The following is a 6,000-nucleotide window of genomic DNA, read 5'->3' on the forward strand; positions in this document are numbered from 1 at the left end:
AGCTTCAATTCTTCAGAATACCCTAACAACTTTTAATGGGCAAATACAATCTACACCAGGTACAAATCCCTGCCACCATGGCTGTTTTCATGCAACTCGTGTGCTCACTTTTTTGAATGCTAACCTTCTCAATCTTTCCTAATTCTCAAAAAAGAGATGACCAGAATTCTCTTTACTTAAAGTCAAGCAGAGTCAGAATTTCTTGAACAGTTTTTCGGGATCTGTTCAAGAACATAAGCAGAGAAGAACAGTTTAATGAAAATCCTTAAGGAAAATCCTATTATATGATCACCTGGCTTTTTTTGTCCTCTTCCTCTAAAATCAATGAAGGCAAAGAATTTCTATCAGGAATGATAACAGCTTAAAAATTAGGCAACCACAGATCTAAACTGGCAGAAAGAGTCAATGAAACCAGTGAAAAAGAAGAGTGTGCTTAATGAATAATAGAAAGATAAATATAGTTGATCTTACTTTATAACCCTTAGCAACTTATTTTACATAAAGCTTTCTCAAACCATTCCTTTCAAACTCTACACAATAAATTAGAATATAAACATTTCCACAAGCCTCATGGGAAGCAGCAGGAACCTAGACCAAACTCTAAGTAAAGGATTGCAGATCAAACAGCTTCAGGTTACACAGAGGCTTGGTCTTCCACAGGTCCAACACAACTCCAAGGCTGGGATGACCCAAATCCCAGTCTAGACTGACACTCAGCAGCTCATTCTGCATTAGAAAGAGGGGATTGGTAACAGATAAAGGTAGACACAGTGAATTTAACAATCCAACTGATAATAAACCACACATCCTTAGCATCCTTTGCAGTTACCTCTTCCTCAGTGGCCATGAGAAAAAGCCTAACTTAGGTTGCTTGTAAACTGAAAAATTTCAATTCAGGATGAAAAAAATCTCCAAAGACTTCTTAAAGCAACTTCACATGTTACACAAACACCAGCTTAATGCTCCTAAATCATCATTACCAATCAACACAATCAGGTTCAGGGTTCTCAGCTGTTGTGCTAAATACAGAACACATCAAACAAACCCTATGTGTGAAAGGCTGCTGAGAGAACAATACCGAACTGACTCCCATCAGGAGCAGTAGAAGCTCCACCACCTTCAGGAAAGGGCATAACAAAAAGAAATAATTCTATGTAACAAACTGAAATAAAAATGAAGCATCTACCGTTGGCTAGAGATAATTTTCTCATAACTGGGCAAGACTACCCATCTACTGGCAAGAAATCACAGTATTGAATCAAGAAACAGCTCCTGCTAAAGAACAACTGTGCTTCACTGCTGAGCACAGGTACTGCCACACTGCCAGTCTGCTCTGGTGGCAGCTGAAGTGCTTGTAGAAAAAGTGTCTAAAAGGAAAAAAGCATCATCATATTTACCATATCATACTGACAATAAAATAGAAGAAGCTGTAATGAGATGACAAGCCAAGCCATCTTCCAAAGCATTATCAGAGAAGATAAAACGTTACTGATTTTAAGTATTTTTCTAAACTGTTCAATTAATGGGTTATTAGTAGAAATGACTTGGCAACACAGGAAGTTATTCGAGTGAGGAGGGAAGATTTTTTTTCAATTCAGTACCTTCAAAAATCTTCACTAATGCTGCAACTCTTATTTTTACTCGACATATCTTGTGTTTATTTTCCCTCCACGACTAAAATACTATTGACAAGCAACTGCTTATCACTAAAACACTTCAGGACGAATTATTTTATGTACCCTTTGCCTGAATGAGTGTTCTCATACTGCAAGCACTCCTTAAAAAGGTTTTTTCTTCTATTCTTATACATCTCTTCTGATATTTGGTAACTCTGAGTATATTTTGTTATCCTGATCAACTAAAAACCCAGTAAATTAAACCGAATACAAACATCTTGGATGCACACTTCAGCAACAACTCACTGAGGATGCAAGACTCAAGATTTTTGCTAACATTTCTGCTGATGTCTCAGAAAGGCAGCAGTATTACACTGCACCACTGAACATACGAAAAAAACATACAGTAAAGATTTGAACTGTATGAAGTTCTTAAATTTATCCTCCATAGCCATCAGAAGAACACAGGATCCAAAGAGATCAGAAATTACGAATGCTCTACATCTTCCAAGAAGCAACGCTTAGAATAAGAAGTGTCATCCTGAGTGGCAAGTGACAACTGGTTTGGCATCAATTTGAAGAGCTAGATAATTACATGTCAGGTAGAAATATCTTTGTCAGCAAGAGCTTCCTGAGAACTCTGTTGTCACTGAAGCAGCTTTTCTCATGTCTTTTGCTCCATGAAAGGCACAGACAACTGACTAGATGATACATGCAGTACCTGGGAGAACGCTGTCTGGAACAGTTCCCTCAACTGAGGAAGCACATCCCCTTCAGTTGTCAAGCCACATCAGTCCAATCATTTTGACCACAACAAATTCCAACAGGACCCCTTGTTAATTGCTCAACTGATCCAAAACAATTTGAGGTATGTAAACAGCAGAACATCCACACAGCGAGAGCGTTCTTTTGTTTTTCTCCATCATCACACTGCTTATGGTATCAGCAAAGATGGCACACATTCTACTGCAAAAATCAATGTACGAGGGAAGAAGCGCGTCAGACACGCGCAGAGAAATTCTGACTCCATAAACAAGTTCTACAAACAAGATGAAGCCATGAGGAACAGTGTTTAAGAAAAACTATCCAAAAGGTCATGACAGAATGAAGTGTATAAATTCACTAGCAAAGGAACACCAGTGTTGGAAGAGGCATCACTTTGCAGGTGTCCCTTCTGAGTGTATTTTCCAAGGCGTACTAAAAGCTATGTATCTCCATCTCCAGGCACCTGAGAGCTTTGGTGTTTCACGTCTTGAATCCTTCATCTTCAGCCCCAGCTTGACCTTCTGTCATCTTTGCAACTACAATTTCAGACACCTGCTGTCATTTTTTCTTCCTTTTCTTGTACCTCATCTCATCATTACTGTCTTTTGCCAGCAAGCAAAGACCTCTACAACACTCCAATTTTGCAGCTTCAAAATAACAGTGACCAGGCAGAGAAGCATCTCAGTTGACATCATTTTCTTCCTAATTGAGTGCACTGGAGTCTATCTTGACAGCATCTGAAGAAGAATCAGAAGAAAAGGAATTACATTACGATCTCAATGGTACAAGAGCTGCTTTTTGCAAATGCAGCTGCTCAATGCAAAGACAGCTCTATCATTAAGGTTCATGTCTAATGAAACACAAGGCATGGTCTCCCCTAAGAACTGTTTGATGTAAGAAAAGATTTATTCTTACTACATATTCTTGGATTTGTTCCTTGATAAAAAATAGAATCAAAATAACTAACTGGGAAAAAGAAAGCTATTTGCAATGATTCAGCAAGACCTATTTTTTTAAGAAAGTGATCCCGAGTTTGAACTCTGCATTAGGAGCCAGCTCACAGTTACAAAAAGGGCAATGGCATTTTAATGATTCAGTCCATGTGTGGCAGCTTTCCCCAAGAACTGCAAACACTCCATCCTGGTATATATAGTTTTACAACATTAACTTAAATGCCATTCTCCTCATTGGAGCTATTAATTCAATGTAGGTCTTCCCAAACTATTAACTCTAATTTCCAGCTATGCAGGAAATCATCACAATCCTGCCTGTACATCAACCTGGTTTCAGGTGGAGTTCAGAAAGCAGTTTGCTGTCACTACCTGAGAATGAGTGTCAGCATCTGGTCAGCTAAGGTGAGAAGCAAAGGAAAGGTTCTTCTCTGGTAACAAATGGATGTACGTCAGCTCCAGATAACCTGACTGCTACTGGGACAGCAGGCTCTGCAATTCAGCAGTCTAAGTCACAAGGCACCACTTTCCCTCCAGGACAGTTGTGCTCTTTGACCTCACTGGCATACACTGCCACCCTCTCTACTTTACTAGTTCCACACATTGACCTGCAAGCAGAGCTCGGGTCTTTGGTGAACAACACAAGGGGTCAGTGACTGCAACACTGCAGTGCTGCACCTGTCCCATGACCAGAGACAACTGTCAAAGCAAGTGCACTGTGATGTTCATGGCTTTACTTGCCACCTGTGGCAGGTTCATTACTTTATTGGACCTTTATCAGTGCAAAACACCCTAGCTAAAACTATTTGTACCTGTAAAAGTTAGGAAAACACATAATTTGGTTTCTGCATTAATGAAGAAGCCACTGAGTTAATAATTTAACATTTTTCATTTCCCATTTAGTTTTTCTGTAACTCAAGTATTTGTCTCTTCAGTAAGGTTGGTGACAATGTGGGCAGATTCTTTATTTCTACCTTTACAGAAACAGCAGTAGTAAGCAGCAGAAGACTATGTTTCTGGACCACAGAGCTCAACAGCCCAAGAAAAGATAAGAAACAGGTGGTGATCTCATGAAGAGCTGAGGTCAAAAGAGCTAACACCCGCCAAACAGTTACAAGTTTCAGTGTGAAGCTTTCAGAACTATCTTTGACTGACTGACTTGCCTGATTCCTGCCACCCCTCTACCCACAGTAAGAAACAGAGCAGAGGACAACAAAACCAAGACAACTATACCTTGCAGGGCCGGTCTGTCGTCCTTGGTATCTTGTCATCACTGGCCTTCTCCATTGACCTCAGATTCCAGAATTCCTTCTCCCAATGCAGAATTTATCAAACTCCTTCGAAGAAGCATCTTCAGTGCAGGGTGACTTCACGAGTGACTTGTCCATTGGAAAGAAATTCCACTCTTCAGATGTCACAAGTAATTCCAAAGCCCCGATGCCTGCTTGCTTCGAATGCTCACACTGTGTCCTCCGGTAGTGAGCACTGAGCCTCATTCCAAATTTGACAAACATCTGCTACACCATGGAATGAACCATCCTCCAAAAGGAAAAGCTCTCTCTGGTTGAGACCTCAGGTAGCTCCACTTTCCAAGCAGCCTTCAGCTGGATGGCTGTCCAAGTGCTTACAAGCACCACAGGCAGTAGTGAGCTGCATGGTTACTGCAGAAGTTTCAAGGGAGCAACTATCCATGAGGGATAAGGCATTAACAGTCATGCTACAGATGAGACAAGCAAAAAGGACTTCCGAGACTGGACAAAAACTACACAGTGCTGGAGACCTCAAAGAGCACACCCAGAAAAGAGAGGCAATACATTGCAAGAGGAAATTAGGAAGAAATACCGAATGTGTATGACTGCAACACTTGAGACTTCTCAATCAGCCCAAGGAGCAAGTTTTTTATGCAAAAGTTGCAGTTAATCACTGTAACTGGACAGACTCAGAAAGCATTGCTGTGCACAACTGAGCCATGTCAGGTTCTGCAATCTGAAGCCAGTTCAAGCAACAGTGTCAGAAAACTTTTGTTTCTTAAGTCTTCTACTTTCTGGACTCAGGCTGCAAAAGTGGAAGAGGAGCCCTGACCATTTTTTCCTCTCTTCCCAATAAATTCTTTCCACACCACGGGCAAAAGCTTCACCATCCTGAGGGAGCAAGACTTGCTAGTTTGTCCTAATGAAGCCTTCTCAGCAAAAAGGTATTTAAACTAAGAGAAGCCTAACTAAAAGCCATTAGACACGAACACTAATTAACTAAAATTCTCTCCGGAGTAGCTCACAACAACCCCCCCACACGCACACTCCAGCCGTGTCACTAAGGGAGACCAGCACAAACCCGCAGCAGCACTACTCGCTTCCCTCTGGGCGCAGGGGGGCCCGGACTCGGGTGTCCCTCGGCCAGTTTTTATCTCCACGGCCCCGTCTGTCAGAGCATCGCCCCAGCGCGGCCGCCGGGCCCCTCGGCGGCGGGGCACCCACCGAGCCCCGCCTGCCCCGCGGGACGGCCCCGACCCACCCCCGGCAGCCCCGGGGCCGCTCCGGGAGCGCGGGGAGCCCAGGGCGGCCCCGCGCCGAGCCCACGGCCGGGCCCCGGGGCGCGAGCCCCCGGCCGCCCCGCACCGTCGCGAGGACGGACACCACCAGCCCCCGCCACTTGGGCGCGTTCTCCTCGCT

The 6,000-nt window shown here is 43.0% G+C and overlaps 1 protein-coding gene across 3 annotated transcripts in view; it reads right to left on the reverse strand.

Moving 5' to 3' along the window:
* The window catches only part of SOS1 (SOS Ras/Rac guanine nucleotide exchange factor 1), a 47,878-nt gene extending 41,884 nt beyond the window's left edge, over window positions 1-5,994 (reverse strand). Inside the window, exons 1-2 of one of the 3 annotated variants that reach the window (XM_027664650.1) lie at window positions 4,565-5,623; window positions 2,338-3,118 (exon numbers count right to left, since the gene is read on the reverse strand). The gene's annotated coding sequence lies outside the window, so the exon portion shown is untranslated. Of the gene's footprint in view, window positions 1-2,021; window positions 2,196-2,337; window positions 3,119-4,564; window positions 5,624-5,946 lie in introns of those variants that run through there. The other 2 variants (XM_027664651.1, XM_027664652.1) reach the window with 2 other exon arrangements.
* Window positions 5,995-6,000: the final 6 nt, after the last annotated feature.

The sequence above is a fragment of the Corapipo altera genome, unplaced genomic scaffold, assembly GCF_003945725.1.
Source record: "Corapipo altera isolate COAL_440 unplaced genomic scaffold, ASM394572v1 76, whole genome shotgun sequence".
Lineage (NCBI taxonomy): Eukaryota > Metazoa > Chordata > Aves > Passeriformes > Pipridae > Corapipo > Corapipo altera.